Raw genomic sequence first — 12,643 nt, forward strand, 5'->3', positions numbered from 1 at the left:
AGGGAAAGCCTACTGAAACTAGTGCTGGGAAATAGTACAGGAGGAGACTCAGGAAACTAGGTAAATGAAACAGAGCTGGATAAACACAGGAGAATAAACTGAGGCAAGACTTGAAGTAAAACAAAATAATACCCCTTTTACACCGAAGCTAAAACCCGGGTTAACCCGGGTAGCTCTTTGGTGTAAAAGGGGAGAGGGTTGGATCGCCGGGTCGAGTGACCCGGCAATCCAACCCAGGTAACTAGCAAGGTTTAACATGGAAGTAACCTGTGAAACCCTGCAGTGTGAACGGCGCATTCCGGGTCACGATTACACAGAACTGCTCGCAGTGCTTTCGATAGGGTACAGTCAACCACAAGCGATGCGGTCTGATCCGATGGTTCCCGATGTACCGATGGTTGTATATACTTCCTGGAAATGACGTACGCTAGTGGGCGGATAAAGACAGGCGGGCCTCTATAAACACAAAGTGATCGCTCGCCAAGACATAGTGGGCGTGCTTATGCCTTGCCGTGCGTTTGTCTGCCTTGATATCACTTAGCTGAATTTGCATACGCTGGGAGCGAGCGGCCGCATCTAGTGAACTGGTCTGAATCAGGTCCAATATGCATACATTGACAATACATACTATGTGATATTTAAATACTTTTATTGTAAAATCCTGTTTTGTTTTTGAGTTGTACCTGACAATAGATGCATGTTTCCCATTCAGATAGTATATAAGGCCACCAATGTTAATGGTATAGCACAATTATATTGATGTGACCCTTCTTTTGTATGTATGATCATGCAATAGAATAAACAAGGGGTACAGATACGCGCACTGTGTACGTGACTGACCCTTCATAGGAATGCATTATGCGATCGCAGTGCGCACCATAGCGTACCGTAGTGTATGCAGGCACAGGGAATCACACGGAGCGATACATGCGCATGTTTGTGCCGCGATCAGCCACAATGTAACTGGGTGCATCTGTAGGTCCATGGGGAAGGTACAGGTGTTTTACTCACGTAAATTATCTTTAATGCTCCAACCATGGATGTAACTAGGTGCAAGGAGGCAGCTGCTATGGGGTACTGAGCTAAGGAGGGGGGGGCAATCTTCCTTGTCAAAGATACATGTGCTATTTACATTTTTCACCATTGGGTGGTACATGGGGGCCCTTACAAACTTTTGCTATGGGCCTTCAAATACCTAGTTACACCCCTGGTTCCACCTTTTTTTGCTAACTCCAGAAGTGAACAAGCCTAACTATATGAGCTTTGGTTTTTTACATATTGTAAGTAATATACGTCACTGTCTCATCTGATATACAGTATGTCCTCCCTGTATCCCCCTGTGGGCGGCCTTCGAGGTGAAGCTGGACATTTTGAATGCAAAAATGATGCTTGGGAACAGACTTGAAAGGTCAATAAAAAAAAGTACCATCTTCTTGTAAATTATGTTGGCAGATCCAAAGCTACTTACTGAATTGCCAGGTAAAAAAAATTCTAAATAAATTTTTAGCAAAGTGCTATTTCATATGAAATCACTAGATGGCAGAAGTGCCCCTTCGATCCAATTTAAAACCGTGCTTATACAATGTAACATTGAAAGACAGTAGTATTTACTTATATTGGATGTGTAAGAAAAATAATGATGATGCTGATTATTATTATTATTATTAATAGTAGTAATTTTGATTCAAAAGAAAAATTTGGATAGCCCTCTCTACTACTTCTACTACACACGCCCTTTACATTTACTGTATCACAACAATAGCTTATTATCTATAATGGGTGCAGGGTGTGCACTGTACACAGGCCCCTTGGTCCAAGAGGCTCCACACCACATACCCTGCACCCATATATAGATATACTTACCTCTCAGGAGCCCTGAGTCTGCCAGTGGCCCGGAGCTGTAGAGCAGCAAAAATCACATGGAGAATGGCATGGCGGACATTAATGATTTGTTCATGCAACTATAGATGTACCTGGGAATAAAGTGCAGGTGCCATTTTCCCGGAAACCGACGCATGCGCTGTAGACTCTGGCGCAGGAGAGAAGGGGGCCGACACGGAGGCTACACACTGCACATGCTCCTCTTCCTCTCTTAAACCACCCCTGCAGTATCACATTATTATATATGTTGCAGTAACACTTCACCCCTATTCATCTTCTCTAGTCTTTTCCATGATTATCACAGGTATTCCATCCCATAACCCTATTTAGCTACATTAAACGACCGTGGCATTTTCTTCAAGATGTAATGTCATTGTGCTCTCCCTACACACCATTAGGAGAATAGCTGGTAACCGCAAGAATCAATCACCAACATGTTTGGATTTACATATGATTTAAAAACTGCTGAACTATAAAAGCGTCCATTAGATAATGTAACAGGGAATATTTTGTAATGTTTTTGAAATTCAGCAAGCACATGAATATATATATATTTATATATATATATATATATATATATATATGTAGTATATATTTTTAAAAATAAAATACACATCAGTAGACAGAAGATGGCATTGTATACCTATTATTACTAACCGAGAAACAGCTAGAACACAATACTCTTCTACAAAAGTTGTTCAATGAAGCAATCTAGCTTACTATATTCAATAGAAAAAACAATAATCCAATTACCATTAAAGCACAAGAGACAGATTGCTCACACATGTAGGGATTATGCACTCATATAAATGATCATGTCAAGAGCAGTTTTATTTGTCACGTTTTGAATATTCATAGTATGTAGGTGCATTTGTATCTACTGCGATTATGATAAAGCAGCAGGTTGGACCTTACATGTTGAACAAGGTAATCAATGCTAGTTATTCTGCCTTGTCAAACACTGAGGCAGGGCCGGCTCTTGGGGTGTTCGACCAGTGCAGTCAAACAGGGGCGCCACCCTATAGAGGGCACACCCTTCCCCAACATCCTGATTTCAGCAGGACAGCACTGTCCCACCTGTGGGCTGAAGTGGGCCGCGGGTGGTCTGGTCGGGAAGTTGGGTACCCCCACTGGACCCTGGAGGCTGAATGAATGCTGGGGCATGAGCGCGGCATCCATTCAGTGCCGGGAGAGGGCTGGGGGAAGCACAGCTAGTGACGAGTGTTGGGCTTTCCCCAGCCTGACGTTACACGGAAGGCGTGCAATGTGGGCAAGCCCCCAAATAACATCACTTAAGGGGTATGGCCTATGGTAATTAAGCCACACCCCAGCAATAAGGAGAGCGGTACACCCGGCCGGAACAGGGCGCAACTAACCCTGGAGCCAGCCCTGCACTGAGGGTTATATTGATCACGGTCCACATATTTAATGTTGATGTGATAAATAGTTTTTGCATTAATTCATATTTTCAGACGGATGGAGATGGACTGTGATAAGAGCCCGTCCTGGTGAAGGGCTTGAAGCAGTGTGGTAGCGTAACATTATCATATTGCTTCCTGGATCGGGTCCCTGGCGCACACTGCACATCTGCCATCCTGTGAGTGCGTAGGGAAGACCATGAGACAATTCCGCAAGCGCATGGCCCTCCGCAGGTCTGACATTTGACAGGCACTATCCGACAGGGAGAATGAGCAACCTGTGGCTCGCCATTTTAGGGAGTTTAAACATTATCTCTCTACTTTCCATTATAAGATGATAGATCAGGTCCCTGAGCAGTTGAGGGGTGGTGATCGTGCTGCCAAACTGCTCCAGGTTGAGGCACGGTGGATACACCATCTAAATACAATACAACCATTTGGCTTGAATTAATCTTTGTCGCTTGCGTGTTTTGATTAGCACATTTGCTAATCTTTTCCTATGACTGTGTTTCTTTCTCATTACTCCATTTATAGGCATGTTGGATCCACTGTCTCTAAATTAGATTACTTTATGGCTGGATTGAGTCTCTGTCACTCGTGTGTTTTGATTAGCACATCTGCAATTTGTTGCCTATGGCTGTAATGTTTCTATTTATTATCTTGATCTAGATTTGGTCATTTACGTTTGTATGCATTTTGATCTGACCATTATTAACTTGTGTCATTGTGTACTGCATGCATGTTTTGATATTCCATCATTTCCAGGATTTACTTGATATTTATTGTTAGTACCCAGGTGATGGTGATGGTGTTATTCACATATGTTGCTATTTGTTTATCTCGTTTCCATGGCAAGCAGTGCGTCGGATGAAGCACCTGTTGCATGACGGACGTTGATGACATCAGACGCGGACTCGGATGGACGCAGGACAGTACACCTGTGGTGTTTGATTATGTATATAGGTGACTGAATTTTCTATTTGTATATGCTTTCTGACGAAAGTCGTTTGGCTGAAACGTTGAAGCAAAATTCATAGATGTTTTCGGACCCAGCTATTAAATACGGTCCAGGCACATCCAGGCGACCAGAAGAGGACAACACACGGACCAGGTGAGGCCTCACCAAGACTTTATATATTATTGAGACTGAACTTTACCTTTGATTTATGACGTCACCCCGCGATACCCACGGCCACTAGTGGAGGTGAGGGACGCCCACCTACCACCTATGTTTTAGAACTTATTTCATTTTGGTTATTAACCCCCAAGCTCATCACATCCCATCTGACCCCCTTTTTTAGGGAATGCGCTAAACCCTATCACCATTGTTTTTCCTTATTCTAATACGGATAAGCAAATAAAGGTACCTACATAAGGAGGTAAAATACACAGCCTCTTGTACAGATGCCTTAACCCCTGGAGCACTGTGACTCCTAAAATAAAGGTTTTTTGCATCACCAAACCTATCTACTATTCATTTTTTTCATAATAGTTTAATTTAAATATACAGCGCCAGCCTTTTTCAGGTGCAGATTCATTTGTTATTTTGGCTATGTTATTCTAGGGAGGTGAGAACCTTACTATAGATATCTGCTGCCACCCAGCAGTGAGCGCTATATTATAATATATATATATATATATATATATATATATATTTAGATATATTTAGGTAAATTGGGCAAACCATGTTGCACTGCAATGGGTGCAAATACATTTATTTTTTTACTTTTTTGCAGGGTAAATACTGGCTGCTTTTGCATGTAGTCCACAAATCATACTTGCAGAGCGGCATGGTTTTGCCAAGGTGCATAGTTACTTGCTCTTTTTTGCTCCAAGATTCAGCCGCATAAACCACATCCCCATTAGATAAACCACAACTGCAGGTTTTCCATTTTTCCATTAATGTGTGATGGTAGAAAAGCCTGTAATTTCCCCCCCAGGCCAAAAGTTGGCAGCCAGCCCCTGAATGACCCACATCTTACCTCACACTACTGAGCTCTTCATGGTAACTAGTAAAAACACAATTGGCTGACCATTTCTGCATGTATAAAAGGTGCCGGTGTACCAATGTGTGAAAAAAAATGTGGTTTCTCACACACTGGACCAGATTCTGACGTGGACGCATCCGTGGCCGCTTTTCTGTTCAGTCGCTGACGCCTAGTTACTTCCTTATGCTAATGCCAGAAACTGCCTGAATGTGGAAGCTCGTCCCGCCCACTGTTTTTAAAACTTTAATAGTATCTGGAGTTGCACCAATGCTGCTTGCCAAAGTCCGTCTGAGACAAGTGTCCAAATTTGGTCAACTCATGACACTCCCACAGTTCCGTATATTCCCACGGTCGTTGCCCACTTAACGCCCAGAAACACAAATTTTACGGCATACTTGCCGACATTCAGCTCCCTCCTTCCGGGAGGGAGCTGGATCCCTGCATAGTGCGGGGGACAATGATGAAAGATTGGGGCGGAGCCGCACGAATCACGTCATCGCCCCCCGCCGCTGTGGGGATTTCTATTAGTGGATGGGTGGTCAGGCGGCAGCCGGGAGGCTTGCCTACCTTTCCGGGGGGTCGGGAGCGGCACCCGATATTCGGGAGGCTCCCGACCAAATCGGGAGGGTAGGCAAGCCTGTTTTACATACAGTGTGCTCTTAGGAAGGATGGATCAATCTGTCCGCACTAGTGAAATCCAGCTGTGTGCGTATGCCTGATCCGTCGATTCCTTTCTTTGACCCATGCGCTGTATGAAGATATCCACGAGATCCATCCTCATTTCCAACTCAATCAGGCGCATTATGTCTTGCTTGGCCTAGATATATTTTTGTCTATCATGATTACAATATAGCAATTACAGTAACAACAATTGGAATTTAAAGCTGAGTATTATATTATGATTGTTTGGTCTCTCCTTTTTAGGGGGATGTAGTTATAACCCCGACAGTCAGGATGCTGGCGCTTAGAATGGCGGCGCCTGAATCCCGACAACTGTCAGAATCCTGGCACCAGCATACCGAAAGTACTTACTGGGGTTATGGGGAGGGTTAGGGTTAGGCACTAGGGCAGTGGTGGCAAACTCTGGAACTCCAGCTGCTGTGGGACTACAAATCCCAGCATGCACTGCCAGAGTTTTGCTATTAGGGAATGCTAAAACTATGGCAGGGCATGCTGGGATATGTAGTCCCACAGCAGCTGGAGTGCCAGGGTTCGCCACCACAGCACTAGGGGGACGGTTAGGGAGAAGGGGAGGGCTAGAATACTGACCGACAGGATCCCGACTGCCGGCATTCCTTACCCCACCTTTTATAAATGCTTTAGTATGATTAATGTAGAACCGCCTACTGTGGTCATAAGCCGTCAATGTCAATATTACCGCATCCACTCCACAGTGACAAAACGGTTTGTTTCATTAGCCAAACTTGCAGAAAGTCAGTCTATCTCCTGAATATAAATAAGTAATACATTCTATTTATTTTCTTATTTTTTATAAAAAGGGAAAGTGTCTGTGCACTGAGATGTGATAACATTCTCCCCTGTTCTGGGTATGCTGATGATAAACAGTCAGTAGGAGAACTATTTTACAATGCAAAACCAAATTCCTCAAAATACACAGAAATAAAGTATAGAAATGTCCCATAAATAGCAGAGAGAGAAGTAGTAAATAAATGACAAAGTAGTGACAGATGGGAAGCAGAAAATTCTTAATATTTAAAAAGATTTAAAAATACTGTAATGGACAGGAATGAAGGACTAAACTCTGGTCTGCGGTCACAAGCCGACAGTATATCTGACACTGGAAAATAGAACACTTCAGTTAATCTGAAAAAGCAAATAGCATATCTCAGAAAAACATATTCCATCTTAAAGATTTGTGACTTTGATTCATCAAGCATGGAAGCACTTTGTATGCTAAACCAATGGTTCACAAACTGTGCGCCGTGGCACCCTGGGGCAGGGCCGGATTATAGACGGGGTGAACAGAACGGTCGTCCAGGGGCCCCCACACATTGCCCCTACCTTGCCCATCCTGCCACCTCCCTTGCCTGTACGGCTTCCGCAAACATAGCTGACTCGCACACTGCAAAGTCGGACCCTCCCCCTACGCACCTTTTAGTCCAGGGTCCAGTCCGGCTTTCCATCAGGCGGAGGGGATGTGCTCCTCGGCGCTCTGCTTGCTTGCCTGGCTCCTCGCTCTACAAGCCCAGGATGCTGCTGCTGCTCCTGCTCCTCTGTGAAAGTGACAACACCTCCAGCAGAAGGAAGATGGCAGCTGATGGCACGATGCGCACCCCGGAATCCTGACAGGTAACGCACCGATTCCTTGCTCCCTCCTTGCAAGATTGCATCTGCCTGCCCAGAGACCACCCTCCCTGTCGGCTCTACTGCCCCCAATGTTCCTTACAAATGCCACCTGCCATGTGTCATGCTATCATGCAGGGGCATAGGAGTGGCAACAGGCAGTTAGCGTCAATTTGATTAGTTTGGGTCCCCACAACTTAGTTGCCCCGGGGCCCCCACAAGTCTTAATCCTACCCTGCCCTGCCTGGGGTGCCTCGGGACACTTGCAGGGATACCTCAGGTTGGTTGTCCAGCACATTTCAAATTATTTATGGTCAATGTAATGTAAACATGTGGACAAATAGAAGTGCAAACCTGTCCACCACCACATAACTAGATCTAAGGATGACAATTTATTTCACTTTACTCCATGTTTTCTGAATTTCTCACTAACAAACATTTGGCTTAGGGGTGCCGTGAAAACAATGCTTATACTCTAGGGTGCCGTGATTCAAAAACGTTTGGGAACCACTGTGCTAAACACAAATGGTTGGATAAACACTTCACCAGTCCATCAAGTGACAGGATCACTTTCCACTTCACCAGAACACCAAGTGAAGGATCAGGTTTTACTTCACCAGAACACCAAGGGGCAGGATCAGGTTTTACTTCACCAGAACACCAAGCGACAGGATCAGACCACACAGTAACATGATCGCTTTCCACATAACCAGACCACCAAGTGACAGGATCATGTTCTACTTTACTAGGCCAACAAGTGACAGGATCACTTTCTTCTTTATCAGACCAGCAAGTGACAGGATCACTTTCCAGTTATATTGATCACCCAGTGACAGGATAATTTTCCACTTCACTAGATTACACAGTGACAGGATCACTTTCCACTTCACCAGACCACCAAGTGACAGGATCAATTTCCACTTCACTAGACCACACAGTGACAGACCACCAAGTGACAGGATTAAGTTCCACTTCACCAGAATCAGCGACAGGATCAGACCACACAGTAACATGATCGCTTTCCACATAACCAGACCACCAAGTGACAGGATCATGTTCTACTTTACTAGGCCAACAAGTGACAGGATCACTTTCTTCTTTATCAGACCAGCAAGTGACAGGATCACTTTCCAGTTATATTGATCACCCAGTGACAGGATAATTTTCCACTTCACTAGATTACACAGTGACAGGATCACTTTCCACTTCACCAGACCACCAAGTGACAGGATCAATTTCCACTTCACTAGACCACACAGTGACAGACCACCAAGTGACAGGATTAAGTTCCACTTCACCAGAATCAGCGACAGGATCAGACCACACAGTAACATGATCGCTTTCCACATAACCAGACCACCAAGTGACAGGATCATGTTCTACTTTACTAGGCCAACAAGTGACAGGATCACTTTCTTCTTTATCAGACCAGCAAGTGACAGGATCACTTTCCAGTTATATTGATCACCCAGTGACAGGATAATTTTCCACTTCACTAGATTACACAGTGACAGGATCACTTTCCACTTCACCAGACCACCAAGTGACAGGATCAATTTCCACTTCACTAGACCACACAGTGACAGACCACCAAGTGACAGGATTAAGTTCCACTTCACCAGAACACCAAGTGACAGGATCACTTTCTACTTCACTAGACCACCAAGTGACTGAATTACTTTCTAGTTAAACAGATCACACAGTAAAAATATCATTTTCCACTTCACCAGACCACACAGTGACAGGAACTTTTACCACTTCACTAGACCTCCAAGTGGCAGGATCATTTTCCACTTCACCAGACCACACAGTGACAGGAACTTTTACCACTTCACTAGACCACCAAGTGGCAGGATCATTTTCCACTTCACCAGACCACACAGTGACAGAAACTTTTACTACTTCACTAGACCACCAAGTGGCAGGATCATTTTCCACTTCACCAGACCACACAGTAAAAATATAATTTTCCACTTCACTAGACCACACAGTGACAGGATTACTTTCCACTTCACCAGACCACACAGTAATAGGATCACCAGTGGCGGGCTGGGCCGGGGGGCAGGGTGCCATCTGCCCCCCGCTGGGCCGGTCCCTACGTTGGCCCGCTGCCGCCATCACAGCTGAGCTCTGATCGGGCAGCTATAGCCGGCCCATGGTCCGCAAGCGGCCCACATCCCTGCCACGATCAGAGCACAGCTCCGATCGGGCAGTACAGGCTGGCAACAGTGGTCTCTGAAGTGATCAGAAGCCTCTGATCTATTCAGAGGCCAGCGTTCCCAGTGATGCATGACGTCACCCTCGTCGCCAACGACGATTGGAGCCTGCGTCTGCTGCTCTGGATCTAATTAGATCCAGGCAGCGGCAGCATCTATGTGGAAGGCGTGGACTGGAGCGGTGCCCAGCGGCCGTCATGAAGAAAGATAGGTACTACATAGACTGGTGAGTGGGGCGTGTTCTATACTGGGAGGGGACACAGCATAAAGGGCATTACTGGGGGCACAAAATAAGGGGCATTACTGGGAGCACAACATAAGGGGCATTACTGGGGGCTCTGCATAAAGGGACATTATTGGGCGCACTACTAAGGGCATTACTGGGGGCTCTGCATAAAGGGGCATTACTGGGGACACAACATACGGGGCATTACTGGGGGCACAACATAAGGGGCATTACTGGGGGCTCTGCATAAAGGGACATTATTGAGGGCACTACTAAGAGCATTACTGGGGGCTCTGCATAAAGGGGCATTACTGGGGGCACTACTAAGGGGATTACTGGGGGCTCTGCATAAAGGGGCATTACTGGGGACACAACATAAGGGGCATTACTGGGGGCTCTGCATAAAGGGACATTATTGAGGGCACTACTAAGGGGATTACTGGGGGCTCTGCATAAGGGGCATTACTGGGGGCTCTGCATAAGGGGACATTATTGGGGGCACTACTAAGGGCATTACTGGGGGCTCTGCATAAAGGGGCACTACTGGGGGCTCTGCATAAGGGGCATTATTGGGGGCACTACTAAGGGCATTACTGGGGGGGCTGCATAAAGGGGCATTACTGGGGGCTCTGCATAAGGGGCATTACAGGGGGCTCTGCATAAGGGGCATTAATGGGGGCACAACATAAGGGGCATTACTGGGGCTCTAAGGACATTACTGGGGGCACAACATAAGGGGCATAACTTGGGGCTCTGCATAAGGGGCACTACTAAGGACATTACTGGGGGCTCTGCATAAGGGGCATTATTGGGAGCTCTGCATAAGAGGCACTACTAAGGACATTATGGGGGTGCTGCATAAAGGGCATTATTGGGAGCTCTGCATAAGGGGCACTACTAAGGACATTACTGGGGGCTCTGCATAAAGGGGCACTACTAAGGCCATTACTGGTGGCTCTGCATAAAGGGGCATTACTGGGGGCTCTGCATAAAGGGGCATTACTGGGGGCTCTGTATAAGGTACACTACTCAGGACATTACTGGGGGCACAACATAAGGGGCATTACTGGGGCACTGCATACTGGACACTACTAGGGCACTGCACTGGGTCTAGGGGAGTGGGGCTGAGAGATGCACACTGGGTCTGGGGGTGCGGAGCTGGGAGACGCACACGGTCTAGGGGAATGAGTGAGAGACACACACTGGGTCTGGGTGAATGAGGCAGAGACATACTGGGGATGTGTCTTACTGCTGTTTGTTAGCTACTGAAAGAGGATCATAACCTCTTTAAGTAAGTGCTAAAGGTATTCTGTTTCGTTGTTAAATGGGGCCCTATATTGTCTCTGTTTCTGAGAAATATCCACCATTCTATTTTCCTCTTATAATGTTTTATTTAAGTGTATGTATTGAAACTAACATCCCTATTTGAGCCATTGATTAGGACACGCTATCGCAGCCGGTCTGCGCATGAGACCTCGCAATCTCTATTTAAGGATAAGCCGTTGTTTATGGGCCAGTGCCCTGGACTTGCCCCCCAAGGCTAAAATTTGCCAGCCAGCCCGAGGATCACCTTCCACTTCACTAGACCACACAGTGACAGGATCACGTTCCACTTCACCAGTCCACAAAAGTGACAGGATCACTTTCTACTTCACCAAACGACCATGGGAAAAGAAGACTTTCCATTTCAATAGGCCACCAATTGAAAGGATCACTTTCTACTTCACCTGGCCACCAAGTGACAGGATGACGTTCCATTTCACCAGATTACAAAGTAACAGGATTACTTTCCAGTTATCGAGATCACCAAGTGACAGGATCACTGTACACTTCACAAAACCACCAAGTGCCAGGATCATGTTCCACTTCACCAGACGACCAAGAGACAGAATCTCTTTCCACTTCATCAGACTACCAAGTGACAGGATCACTTTACAGTTATCCAGATCACCAAGTGGCAGGGTAACTCTCCAGTTTACTAGACCACACAGTGGCATGATAACTTTCCAATTCACCAGACTCTAAATGACAGTATAATGTTCTAATTCTCCTGACAACCAAGTGACAGGATCACTTTCTAAATTACTGGAGCATCGAGTGATCGGATCACATTCCAGTTCGCCAGACAATAAAGTGACAGGATCACATTCCATTTCAAAGGACAATCAAATGACAGAATAATTTTGCAATTTGCCAGACCCCACTGACAGGATTTTCGTTCCAGTTCACGAGACAAAATAGTTCCTAGATCACATTTCAATTTACCAGACCACCAAGTGACAGTAATGTTACAGCAATAATGTGATCTTATCAGACTGTGTTTATTATTTCTCTGCAGGCGCTTAACTGATTAAAATAAAAAAGGGCTAATGTGCGAAAACTCACTGCACAAAGGCATATATTGGCTTTCATTGTCTAGCTAGGACTAGATCATTGAACTGCTGATTGCCTGCTGCCATACATCTCCCCTTACGCTGAGTATTTGTCACTGGTATTCCATGTCCAACTGAAAGATATTGTTCTGCATCAACAAGAGGACAAATCTAGGTTTGTATTAGTCTACAACTTGCCACTAAACCTACCCAGGGCATCCATTAACCCTCAGAAATG

This window comes from Taudactylus pleione, unplaced genomic scaffold, assembly GCF_031769625.1.
Source record: "Taudactylus pleione unplaced genomic scaffold, aTauple2 ptg000092l, whole genome shotgun sequence".
In the NCBI taxonomy this organism is placed as follows: Eukaryota; Metazoa; Chordata; class Amphibia; order Anura; family Myobatrachidae; genus Taudactylus; species Taudactylus pleione.